We start from the raw sequence: 14355 nt of genomic DNA, 5'->3' as shown, positions 1-14355 counted from the left end.
GGACGAGGGATTCATATATAGCCCTTCTCAGAAACCGTAGCGGATTTTCTGAAGCTAGTGGAACTTTGTAAAGGCCTTGTAGTGGATCCCTAGCCATTCACCTCGGAAGTGTCTAAGGGTCTAGCTAACCGTGGCTAGACGGGATACATGACTTGTGGGTAAAGGGCGCAACCTCTATAGAGTGTAAAACTGATATATCAGTCGTGCTCATGGTCAAGAGCGACTCAGGACTATCAGATGATTAATTTATGGAACTAAACTTAATCTATCATATGCATTGCATCATGAGTGTTATTATCAATTGTGATCTCTTATTTAATTGGGTTGGTATATACTTATACTTAGTAACTGCTAATAAAATTTTGACCAACTCTAAAAGCAATGCTCATTGTGGCAGAACCTTTCAAGTTATTGGGCCCACATGCACCTGCCCTTGTCTCAAAGACCTCAGACGACTATGCATGTGCACCAGATAACTTAATAGGATCCGTCTGAGTGTCCCAAGGACCCTGGATAAACCACTTACAACCAGGATTGCAAGATTAAGTAAACACAAATCACACACCAAAATTTTGCAGCGGAATTTCTTTATTACAAAAAGTTACAAGGTACGACAAATTTACATTATATTTATCGGAGTGATTACAAAAGTGATTCAAAGAAATATACTTTGAAATGTTATAAATTATTTATAAGTTTGAAAGATATGCTAGCTCAATGACAATCCTCAATAAGAAGCATAGAAGAGCTACTTTAACCTATAAGAAGGTCGTGCCCACCGGCGCTTAACACCATCCACAACATCACAAATCTAGTACCTGCAACAACATGGGTTCGAAAACCCTGAGTATGAAGTGTACTTTCGCAAGTCTTACCCATATAAGGAAAAAGACTCTCAAGGATATGCTGGCTTATGCGAATCAAGATAAAGTTTAACAAGATTCAAAGACTCTTTTGCAGAAAAGCTTACTATGAGTGGATCCTTAAGAATTCATTTTACTTGTCAGGTTAAATAAGGTTACCTGCATCTAGAGTTATTTCTATCCTAGTTCAAGCACTTGGCCTATACTAGCCGTCTTTTATCATCCCTTCAGTTCACTGGATTGCTATGTGTAGGGAAGTGACCAAGTCTTCATGTCCGCGAAGTAACGGCGATCCGAATCGATTAATACCCAGCCGGGGATCTCCAACCACACGACATATGTAGCACTTAACCCTTGCATATGTCAACTCGCCACCAGGTTTCTCAAGACTAGAATGGGTTCACGCCAACCGAGAGCACAGATACACCATCGTCCAACCTCTTGACACGGAGGGTACACGCTACTCTTGCCATCTCTCCACTCCCATTGCGTGGTGGCCTTTCTGGTATTGGTCCGACCGAGGCAAAGCTTACCCATGACGAGGCATGTGGCCAGTTAAAAGGTCCTCGATCAGCAAGCCTACATCGGCTCGGTCCTTAAGCGACTCAGACGGAGACACTACACCGAGACTTCCTTCTCGTGCAAGTCACTCGCCCCGTCTCTTCTTTATCATTTACAACCCAAAGTTTGGTACCTGACAGAGGTACATCTTTTCAGATGTTGAACCCATCATGGCCATGATGGATTCACCATCCTAAGTCTTTTCTTTGTAAAAATTCCCATCCAGTGTGAAGCATCACCTTTTGCTTTAAAACAAAACATTTTGTTTTCTAAAGCAAGGCTAAGCATCATAAAAATCCTTTTCATAAAAGGGTATCAAGGAATGGTAATCAATTTTCCAAGGAAGGAAATGCATCAACTGTTTAGCCACCACCATCCCCGATGACCATTGAGTAGATGTTTCTGATGCAGACCCAGGCAGCCCAAGCGATTGGCCAGACTCTAGCAGTAATGAAGCAGGTGCAGCAGCAGCAACCCCCACCTCAACCTCAGATGCAAGTGCAGATGCCGCAGATGCCCAGGGACAAGTGTGCGGAGTTTATGAGGAGTCATCCCCCTGCCTTTGCCAATTCTACAGACCCCATGGACGCTGAAGTCTGGTTGCGCATAGTGGAGCGAGAGCTGCATACTGCTCAGTGCAATGATCGCGAGAAGGTTCTGTATGGTCCCCTCCTGCTAAGGAGAGCAGCATAGTCCTGGTGGGAGTCTTACCTCGCCACCCATGCAGACCCTGAAGCTATCACCTGGGAGGAGTTCAGAGACAACTCTCGTCGTTATCATGTGCCTAAAGGATTGATGATCGTGAGGAAGGTGGAATTTCTGGCATTGAAACAAGGTCCCCTGTCTGTCACTGAGTACAGGGACAAGTTTCTGCTGCTATATCGTTATGCACCCGAGGATGTCAATACTGATGCCAAGAGGCAGTACAGGTTCTTGAGAGGTTTGGTTGACCCCCTTCACTACCAGTTGATGAACCATACCTTCCCTACCTTCCAACATCTGATTGACAGAGCCATCATGACTTAGAGGAATCGTCGGAAGATGGAAGACATGAAACACAAGATCGGTGGATCTCAGGCCAGGAGCAGCAGTCGTCCCTGTTTCTTAGGCAACCCACCCCAACAATTCAAGCAGAGTCACCCTTAAGGGCACTAGCACCAGCATCAGCATCAGTGCTAGCACCAGCAGCAGTATCAGAGGCAGTTCCCTCAGCAGCAACAGCAGTACCGCCAGAACAACCAAGCACCTCGCCTTCCTGCCCCAGTAACCAATCATAGCAACCAGGCAGTTCCAGCGCAAGGAGGAGGTCGTGGATGTTTCCACTATGGGGAACAAGGTCGCTGGGGGAATCATTACCCAAAAAAAGCAGCTCAGCAGTAGTCAATTCCCAATACCCCTACAAGACATAATGCACCTCAACAGGGAGGCAACAACCGTGGGCAACCTCGTGCCCAGTATGGAAAGGTGAAGCACCTGCAGGCCGACACAGTTCAAGAGACCCCAGGAAAGGCACTAGGTATGTTCTTAGTCGAATCCCATTCTACAAATGTGTTATTTGATACTGGAGCAACACATTCTTTTGTGACTACATCATGGGTAGAAACACACAACATACCAGTAGCACCCATATACACACCTATGAGGGTTAGTTCAATTGGTGGGAGGACCCAAACAAATAAATTTTGCCCCAGTGCAAGAGTTCAAATAAGGGGAATAGAGTTCCCTGCTAATCTGATAGTAATGGGTACCCTGGATGTAGACATAGATGTCATCCTAGGGATGAATTGGCTGACCAAATACCAAGCAGGCCTTAGCTGTGACAAGAGGACTGTGAAGTTAGTATCCTTGTCAGGAGAGGAAGTGTTGGTGGAGTTGTTCTTGTCTGGACCAAGGAAAGAAAGCTGTCACCAGATCACTGCCCATAGTGAGGAAGTCAATCCACTCAATGCCATCAAAGTAGTATCAGAATTCCCGGATGTGTTTCCCGAGGATTTACCAGGCATGCCACCTGAGAGAAAAGTTGAATTTGCCATAGAGCTTATCCCTGGCACCACCCCTCTTTCCAAGAGAACCTATAGTGTCGGACCAAAATTGGTGGAACTTAAGAAGCAGATAGACGAGTTGTTGGAGAAGGGTTACATTAGACCCAGCACCTCACCTTGGGCCGCGCTAGTGTTGTTTGTGGAGAAGAAAGATGGGATGAAGAGGATGTGCATGGATTATCGAGCTTTGAATGAAGTCACTATCAAGAACAAGTACCACCTGCCCAGAATTGAAGATCTGTTCGATCAGCTGAGAGGAGCTAGTGTGTTCTCAAAAATAGATCTGAGGTTAGGTTACCATCAACTCAGGATCCAGCCTTCGGACATATCGAAGACAACATTCATCGCCAAGTATGGGCTTTATGAGTTCACCATCATGTCCTTCGGTCTGAATAGTGTGTTCATGGACTACCTCAACAAGTTCATAGTGGTGTTCATTGATGATATCCTCATATATTCCCAGAATGAGCAAGAGTGTGAAGAGCATTTGAGTAAATTATTACAGAGGCTACGGGTTTGTCAGCTGTATGCCAAGCTTAGCAAATGTGAATGCTAGATCGACGAAGTCTATTCTTGGGTCATATCATAAACCGAGATGGATTAGTTGTGGATCCTAAGAAGGTAGCGTCTATTCTAGACTGGAAAACACCAAACGATACCCGAGGAATCAAGAGTTTCATTGGATTGGCCGGCTACTATCAGCGTTTCATTGAAGGTTTTTCCAAGATTGCCAGGCCAATGACAGCCTTGCTGGCAAAGAAAGTCGAATTCAAGTGGACCCCAGAGTGCCAAGAGTCCTTTAAGACGTTGAAGAAGTTGACTACAACACCGATATTGATTCTGCTAGATGTTCACAAACCATTTTTAGTGTATTGTGATGCTTCATACACCAGACTGGGATATGTGTTAATGCAAGAAGGGAGAGTAGTGGCGTACTCATCCTGACAGTTAAAGATTCATGAAAGGAATTACCCCACTCATGACTTGGAATTAGCAGCAGTGGTTCATACACTAAAGACCTGGAGGCACTATTTGTATGGGTAGAAGTGTGATGTTTACACAGACCACAAGAGTCTCAAGTATATATTCACCGAGTCAGAATTAAATATGAGGCAGCAAAGATGGCTGGAGTTGATCAAAGATTATGAGTTGGAGATACATTATCACCCAGGTAAAGCTAATGTGGTTGCAGATGCTTTGAGCCGAAAAAGCCAAATCAACCTCATGGTCGCTTATTCGATGCCATATGAACTAGCAAAGGAATTCGACAGACTGAGTCTCATATTTCTGAACAACACTCAAGGAGTGACAGTTGTGCTGGAACCCACTCTAGAGAAAGTTATCAAGAAGGGCCATAAAGATGATGAGAAGATCAATGAAATTCAGCAGCTGATCATAGATGGGAAAGACAAGGATTTTTGGGTAGACATGGAAGGCGTAGTATGGTTCAAAGATAGGTTGTGCGTTCCCGACATCAAATCGACTTGGGAGCTGATTCTCAAGGAAGCTCATGAGACAACTTATTACATACACCCTGGCAACAAGAAGATATACCAAGACCTGAAGAAAAGATTCTGGTGGTACAGAATGAAAAGGGAGATAGCAGAGTATGCCATATGCAACAGTTGTCAGAGAATCAAGGCAGAGCATCAAAGGCCCACACGTTTATTGCAGTCGTTGTAGATTCCTCAGTGGAAATGGGATTAGATTGGGATGGATTCTATAGTCAGTTTGCCCCACACTCGAGCCGGTTATGGCTCCATCTGGGTAGTAGTGGACCGCTTGACAAAGGCTTCTCATTTCATACTAGTCAAGACCACCTATAATAGTGCAGTGTTGGCAGAATTATATATGTCTCGGATTGTATGCTTGCATGGCGTTCCAAAGAAGATAATATCAGATCGGGGAACCCAATTCACTTCTCACTTTTGGTAGCAGTTGGATGAAGCTTTAGGTACGCACTTGAAGTTCAGTTCAGCTTATCACCCGCAGACAAATGATCAAACTGAGAGAACCAACCAGATCCTTGAAGATATGTTGAGAGCTTGTGCTTTGCAAAACAAGTTAGGTTGGGACAAAAGGCTACCGTATGCAGAATTCTCTTACAACAATAGTTATCAGGCCAGTTTGAAGATGTCACCGTTCCAAGCACTCTAGGGAGAAATTGTCGAACTCCTTTGCATTGGTACCAACCCGGTGAAATGCAGGTGTTTGGTCCAGACATTTTGCTTGAAGCCGAAGAGGATATCAGAATGGTCTGAGAGAATATGAAGATAGCGCAGTCTAGGCAGCAAAGCTATGATGACACAAGAAGAAGAGATCTAAGTTTCGAAGTGGGATAGTATGTTTACCTCAAGGGCAAGTTAGCACCTCGATATATCGGACCGTACCAGATTCAGGCAAGACGTGGAGAAGTGGCATATCAACTCAGCTTACCAGAAAGTCTGTCAGCCATGCATGATGTGTTCCATGTGTCTTAGCTGAAGAAATTCTTGCGAGTGCCAGAAGAGAAATTGCCAACCAAGGATCTCGAGGTTCAAGAAGACTTGACTTATATCAAGAAGCCAACCCAGATTCTAGAGACAACAGACTGAGTCACTCAAAGAAGCACCATCAGAATGTGCAAAGTCAAATGGGGCCATCACTCAGAGGAAGAAGCAACTTGGGAAAGAGAAGATGATCTGAAAGCCAAGTATCCTGAACTCTTTGCTAACTAACTCTGAATCTCGAGGGTGAGATTCTTTTTAAGGGGGATATGTTTGTAACACCCTGAATTTGGGAGTATAAAATTTCTTCTCTTATGTCAACCAAATTCAGGTGTTACCTCTTGTTTCTCTCTCTAGACTTCTTCTAACTTCCTTTTTATTAGGGTGATGTCAATTAGGTGTGGGATTAACTATTTTTTTATTATAGCAAAATCAATGTGAGTCATGTAATGTTGCATCACGATGAGCCAAATCATTCTTTTGTTTGATGCACATGTTTGAAATTATTTGAATTTGAATTTGGTTTGAGTTTGATTTGAAATCCATAGAGAAAACAAAAAGAAAAGCACTTAGAAATTTCCTGGAAAAAGAAAAACAGAATTCGGCCCACTCCAGTCTAGCCTAGCCCAGCCAGGCCGCGCGCGCGCCCGCTTCGCCTGCCAGGTGCACCCCACCTATCAGCGACGACCCGCATCTGCGCTCTCTCCATCTCTCCCTCCCGCTGCCCGGTGGGGCAAGATTGTCGGTGTCAGTTTCTTCGCGCCAGCACCCGTTCCCTCTCGTTGCTCGGTGGGTCCACCCTGTCAGCGCTGACTGCCTGTTCGTGAGTCCGCTCTCGCTGGCTCGCGAACCCCACCTGTCAGCCACCTCTTCTTCCCTAACCAGAGCCCACGCACTCCACCGTGGGCGCACCTACATCACGTGTTTCCCGGCCACTTCCCCCACACGCTCGACCTCTTTTTGGAGCCCGCACCCACTCGCACACTCCCCTCGCTCTGTTGCGCCTCCCACCAGACCCCCTCGCACCTCTCTCTCGCACCACGAGCGCACCCGTGGAGCACCGCCGTCCTCCACCGTCTGTTTCGTGGTTGCCATTGAACTTCTGTCGCGTCCATTGCCCCAGTAAGCTCCGCCTCCTCGCCAACAACACGAGACACCCTCTGGTTTGCCCTCAGCCCCTCTATTTCCCTTGGTTCGTGCTCACCAGACTTCTCGTCACGCAGCCGAGTCTCCGCCACCGTCGACCAAGGTCCTCGCGGTGTCCTCGCCGTTGCTCAAGCGCTCTAGAGATGTCTCTCGAGGAAACCAACCCACCCATGCCCTTAATTTCCCATTCCCTGCCCTGCTGTCCGCACAATCGCTCGGCGTAGTTGAGCTGTGCCGCCGTCGGGCTACTCCGCCACGGACCGTACCTCTGGTGCCTCTGCGCCAGTGTCGTGCCCATAGCTGAGTCCGTCGTGTCACCCAGAACTCGCCTGAGCCCTTTCCCAGCGCTCCAGACCCTCGCCGTGGCCGCGCCCTCGCCTCCGGCGAACCTTCGCCACGAAATCGGGCGCCACCGCCATGGGAAGCCTAGCAACCCCACCCACGCTCGCCATTAGATCTCAGGCGTCCATCTGAGATCTGACGGCCTAACTTCAAGTAAAGCCGATCTGATCCTAGTAGTCCGATGAAGATCAGGCTGCTCAGATCTGCCCCCTCACCCGCACCCTGTATCTGGGCCCGACCGGTCAGTTTGCCTCACCCGTAGGTTGCTGTCATCCCTAGCCTGCTTGTCAGTGCTCGCCCATTCGTCCTCGCGCGCTGGCGCTTAGATCTAATCCTGTTCGTTGATTCACGATGGCACGGTCGATATCAGCCGATACCTGTTCGTGTGGAAAACTTGTTAAACCCCTCGACTTTCTAAGAATCAACCCACCGTCCCTAGGTGAAAGTCGCCTAGGGGGTGAATAGGCGAATCTGAAATTTATAAACTTTAAGCACAACTATAAGCCGGGTTAGTGTTAGAAATAAAACCGAGTCCAAAAGAGAGGGCAAAACAAATCAACCAAGAAATAAGCGAGTGACACGGTGATTTGTTTTACTGAGGTTCGGTTCTTGCAAACCTACTCCCCGTTGAGGTGGTCACAAAGACCGGGTCTCTTTCAACCCTATCCCTCTCTCAAACGGTCACCTAGACCGAGTGAGCTTTTCTCCTCAATCAAACGGGTCACTTAGACCCCACAAGGACCACCACAACTTGGTGTCTCTTGTTTGATTACAAAGGTGTTGAGAACAAGAAATGGGGAAGAAGAAAAGCGATCCAAGCGACAAGAACTCAAATGAACACAAATATCTCTCTCTCACTAGTCACTAATTGTTTGGAGTGATCTTGGACTTGGGAGAGGATTTGATCTCTTGTTTGTGTCTTGGAGTGAAGTCTAGAGCTCTTGTATTAAATGCAATGGCTGAAAACTTGGATGCCTTGAAGTGGTGGTGGTTGGGGGTATTTATAGCCCCAACCACCAAACCAACCGTTGGGGTTGGGCTGCTGTCGATGGGCGCACCGGACAGTCCGGTGCGCCATCGGACACTGTCCGGTGCGCCAGCCACATCACCCAACCGTTAGGGTTCGACCGTTGGAGCTCTGGCAGCTTGGGGCACCGGACAGTCCGGTGCCGCATCGGACAGGTACTGTTCACTGTCCGGTGTGCCTTCTGTCGCTACTCTGACTTCTGCGCGAACTGTCCGCGCACTGTAGCGCTTTTCAGGTTTGCGTTGGAGCCGACCGTTGTGTTGTAGCCGTTGCTCCGCTGGCACACCGGAGAGTCCGGTGCCACACCGGACAGTCCGGTGAATTATAGCGGAGTGGCTTTTCTAGAAACCCGAAGGTGCGAGTTCGAGTTGATCCACCCTGGTGCACCGGACACTGTCCGGTGGCACACCGGACAGTCTGGTGCGCCAGACCAGGGCAACCTTCGGTTTCTTTTGCTCCTTTCTTTTTGAACCCTAACTTGGACTTTTTATTGGTTTGTGTTGAACCTTTGGCACATGTAGAACTTATAATTTGGAGCAAACTAGTTAGTCCAATTATTTGTGTTGGGCAATTCAACCACCAAAATCATTTAGGAAAAGGTTTAGCCCTATTTCCCTTTCAATCTCCCTGTTTTTGGTGATTGATGCCAACACAAACCAAAGCAAATATATAAGTGCATAATTGAACTAGTTTTCATAAGGTAAGTGCAAAGGTTGCTTGGAATTTAAACCAATTTATACTTTCATAAGATATGCATGGATTGCTTTCTTTCTTTTAACATTTTGGACCACATTTGCACCACTTGTTTTGTTTTTGCAAATCCTTTTGGAAATTCTTTTCAGAGTCTTTTTTCAAATAGTCAAAGGTATATGAATAAGATTTCGAGAAGCATTTTCAAGATTTGAAATTTTCTCCCCCTGTTTCAAATGCTTTTCCTTTGACTAAACAAAACTCCCCCTTAATGAAATTCTCCTCTTAGTGTTCAAGAGGGTTTTACAAATTGAAAGAAGATCAAATATTTTAGATATCAATTTTTGAAAAACTCCTCTTTAAAATATAGCTACCAATTGAGATAGAATTTCTTAGAGGAATACTAATTTGAAAGATACCAATTGAAAACAACTTGTTCCGAAAAAACTTGAAATTGGCTTAGTGGTGGGGTCCTTTTGCTTTGGGCTAATACTCTCTCCCCCTTTGGCATTTATCGCCAAAAACAGAGTCTTTAGAGCCCTTTTACTTTCCCCCTAATGGTACAAATGAATATGAGTGAAGATTACACCAAAGTGGAGAGCGATGCGGAGTGACGACAAAGGGCAAATAATACCGATAGAGTTTAGTGGAAGCCTTGTCTTTGCCGAGGACTCCATTTCCCTTTCAATCTATGACTTAGATTTTACTTGAAAACATATTAGTCATAGCACATGAAAGAGATATGATCAAAGGTATATAAATGAGCTATGTGTGCGAAGAATCAATCAAAGTTCCTAGAATCAAGAATGTTTAGCTCATTCCTAAGTTTGGTATAGGTTTTCTCATCTAGTGGTTTGATAAAGATATCGGCTAATTGTTCTTTGGTGCTAACATAAGCAATCTCGATATCCCCCCTTTGTTGGTGATCCCTCAAAAAGTGATACCGAATGGCTATGTGCTTAGTGCGGCTGTGATCAACGGGATTATCTGCCATGCAGATTGCACTCTCATTATCACATAGGAGAGGGACTTTGGTTAATTCGTAGCCATAGTCCCTAAGGGTTTGCCTCATCCAAAGCAATTGCGCGCAACAATGGCCTACGGCAATGTACTCGGCTTCGGAGGTAGAAAGAGCTACTGAATTTTGTTTCTTTGAAGCCCAAGACACCAGGGATCTTCCCAAGAACTGACAAGTCCCTGATGTGCTCTTTCTATCAATTTTACACCCTGCCCAATTAGCATCTGGATAACCTATTAAATCAAAAGTGGATCCCTTGGGGTACCAAAGACTAAACTTAGGTGTATGAACTAAATATCTCAAGATTCTTTTCACGACCCTAAGGTGAACTTCCTTAGGATCGGCTTGAAATCTTGCACACATGCATACGGAAAGCATAATATCCAGTCGGGATGCAAATAAATAGAGTAAAGATCCTATCATCGACCGGTATACCTTTTGATCTACGGATTTACCTCTAGTGTCGAGGTCGAGATGCCCATTAGTTCCCATGGGTGTCTTGATGGGCTTGGCATCCTTCATTCCAAACTTGGTGAGTATGTCTTGAATATACTTGGTTTGGATGATGAAGGTGCCCTCTTGGAGTTGCTTGACTTGAAATCCTAAGAAAAAATTCAACTCCCCCATCATAGACATCTTGAATTTTTCAATCATAATCCTACTAAACTCTTCACAAGTAGATTTGTTAGTAGACCCAAATATGATATCATCAACATAAATTTGGCATACAAACAAATCATTTGCAATGGTTTTAGTAAAGAGAGTAGGATTGGCTTTGCCGACTTTGAAACCATTAGTGATAAGGAAATCTCTTAGGCATTCATACCATGCTCTTGGGGCTTGCTTGAGCCCATAAAGCGCCTTAGAGAGTTTGTAAACATGATTAGGGTACTCACTATCTTCAAAGCCGGGAGGTTGCTCAACATAGACCTCCTCCTTGATTGGTCCATTGAGGAAGGCACTTTTCACGTCCATTTGGTAAAGCTTAAAGCCATGGTAAGTAGCATAGGCAAGTAATATGCGAATTGACTCAAGCCTAGCTATGGGTGCATAGGTTTCACCGAAATCCAAACCTTCGACTTGTGAATAGCCCTTGGCCACAAGTTGGGCTTTGTTCCTTGTCACCACACCATGCTCATCTTGCTTGTTGCGGAAGACCCACTTGGTTCCTACAACATTTTGATTAGGACGTGGAACTAAATGCCATATCTCATTCCTCGTGAAGTTGTTGAGTTCCTCTTGCATTGCCAACACCCAATCTGAGTCTCTTAGTGCATCTTCCACCCTGTATGGCTCAATAGACGACACAAAAGAGTAATGTTCACAAAAATGAGTGACACGAGATCGAGTGGTTACCCCCTTATGAATATTGTCGAGGATGGAGTTCACGGGGTGATCTCTTTGAATCGCTTGGTGAACTCTTGGGTGAGGCGGTCTTGGACCCTGATCATCTTCCTTGTCTTGATCATTGGCATCTCCCTCTTGATTATTGTCCTCCTCTTGAGGTGGCTCTTCTTGATCTTCATTTTCATCATCTTGATCTTGATCCTCATCTTGAGTTGGTGGAGATGCTTGAGTTGAAGATGATGGTTGATCTTGTGCATGTGGAGGCTCCTCGGGTTCCTTGGGGCACACATCCCCAATGGACATGTTCCTTAGCACGACGCACGGGGCCTCTTCATCATCTAGCTCATCAAGATCAACTTGCTCTACTTGAGAGCCATTAGTCTCATCAAACACAATGTCACAAGAAACTTCAACTAGTCCAGTGGACTTGTTAAAGACTCTATATGCCCTTGTGTTTGAGTCATAACCAAGTAAAAAGCCTTCTACATGAAAGGGAAATGTGCCCTTAGGCAATTTCTATTATGTTTTGGTGATTAAGTGCCCAACACATTTAAATAAGTTCTTATGTGCTAAATGAAGAGAGAAGTGCAAATCAAAGAGAAGGTATGTTTCTAGACTTAGTACATAGTTTTTAAGTACTAATATGTTTTATCTAAGTGCTAGAAACAGTGAGAAGAAAAGAAGAAAAGAACCAAAAAGACTTGGCTCGGAGCAGCCAAAACTCAGCTCAGTCTGGCACACCGGACAGTGTCCGGTGCGCCAGGCTGGGTTCCGGTGAACAGGCCACTCTCGGGAAAAATCGGCGGCGTACGGCTATAATTCACCGGACTGTTCGGTGGTGCACCGGACTGTCCGGTGAGCCAACGGTCGACAGCGCAACGGTCAGCCGCGCAATCCGCGGGCGACGCGTGGCCCGCGCCAACAGTCGGCAGAGGCACCGGACTGTCCGGTGTGCACCGGACATTGTCTGGTGCGCCATCTGGCCCGGAGATGCAACGGTCGTCTGCGCCAGAATAGGAAGGAGATCGGCACCAGACCGTCTACAGTGACTGTCCGGTGGCGCACCAGACTGTCCGGTGCACCACCCGACAGAAGGCAAGGATAGCCTTCCTTGTTGGCCTCCAACTGCTCCTAGTTGTCTTGGGGCTATAAAAGGGCCCCCTAGGCGCATGGAGGAGCTACCGCAGCTTATAAAAACATTCTAAGACTCCAACTTCGCGCATTTGATTCTTTGAGATAGTGACTTGAGCTCCATTTGTGTTGTGAACTCTGTGCATTGTGTCTTGAGCTCAAGTTGTGACTTGTGTGCGTGATTGTGCTTTGGATTTGAGTCTTGTGTGTGTTGCTCTCCCCTCCCTTACTTCCATACATCTTTTGTGATCATCATTGTAAGGGTGAGAGGCTCCAAGTTGTGGAGATTCCTCGCAAACGGGAGAAAGACAAAGAAAGGAAAAACCATGGTATTCAAGTTGATCATCGGATCACTTGAAAGGGGTTGAGTGCAACCCTTGTCCATTGGGACGCCACAATGTGGAAGTAGGCAAGTATTACTTGGCCGAACCACGGGATAAAAATCGCGTGTCTCTTGTGTGCTTTCCCTTTGATTATCTATGTTCACAAGAACTAGCTTCAAGCTACTTAGCCGTTCTAACTTTAATAACTAAGTTTTGTGGATATTAGTGTTGAATTTTACAGGATCACCTATTCACCCCCCTCTAGGTGCTCTCAATTGGTATCAGAGTCATTCTCTTCATCTAAGGGACTAATCGCCCGAAGAGATGGATCCTAAGGGAAAGGGGATGGTGGTCAATTACAAGGAGAAGGAGTCCCTCTTCAACGTGCCAAGGGATGACAAGCCCACTGACTCAGGATCGAGTCACAAGAAGAGGGATGAGAAGAAGAAGAGGCACATCAAGAAGATCATCTACTACGACAGCGATGCCTCCTCTTCTTCACCGAGAGACGACGACGGCGATGACTCGTCTAAAAAGAAACCGATTAATCAAAACTATTCATTTGATTATTCTCGTATTCTGTTCAATTCCAATGCCCATTTGCTTTCAATTCCACTTGGTAAACCTCCACACTTTGATGGAGAAGACTACTCTTTTTGGAGTCACAAAATGCGTAATCACTTATTTTCTCTCCATCCTAGTATTTGGGAGATAGTTGAAAATGGAATGCATTTCGATAGTACGGACAACCCTGTGTTTATTAATGAGCAAATTCATAAGAATGCACAAGCTACTACTGTTTTGCTAGCATCCTTGTGCAGGGATGAATACAACAAGGTGAGCGGCTTGGACAACGCCAAGCAAATTTGGGATACCCTCAAGATATCACATGAGGGAAACGACGCCACCAAGATCACCAAAATGGAGTTGGTGGAAGGCGAGCTGGGAAGATTCGCGGTGATCAGGGGAGAGGAGCCAACACAAATATACAACAGGCTCAAGACCCTGGTCAACAAGATTAGGAGCTATGGAAGCACAAGATGGACGGACCACGACGTCATCCGACTAATGCTATGGTCATTTACGGTAATTGACCCCCATCTTGTCAACCTTATTCGTGAGAATTCCAGGTACACCAAGATGACGCCCGAGGAGATTCTTGGGAAGTTTGTGAGCGGGCGCATGATGGTGAAGGAGGCTCGATATGTGGATGATGCTCTAAACGGTCCACGAGCCTCAAATTGTTGCCCTCAAAGCAACCAGCAACAGGGAGACGCTACCAAGCAAGGTGGCACAAGTGGAGGCCATGGGCCTCAACGAAGATGAGATGGCGCTTATCATCAAGCGCTTCAAGACCGCACTAAAAGGACGCAAGGAGT

The sequence above is a fragment of the Zea mays genome, chromosome 9 (genome assembly GCF_902167145.1).
Source record: "Zea mays cultivar B73 chromosome 9, Zm-B73-REFERENCE-NAM-5.0, whole genome shotgun sequence".
Classification (NCBI taxonomy): Eukaryota; Viridiplantae; Streptophyta; class Magnoliopsida; order Poales; family Poaceae; genus Zea; species Zea mays.
This window is presented reverse-complemented; position numbering follows the sequence as displayed.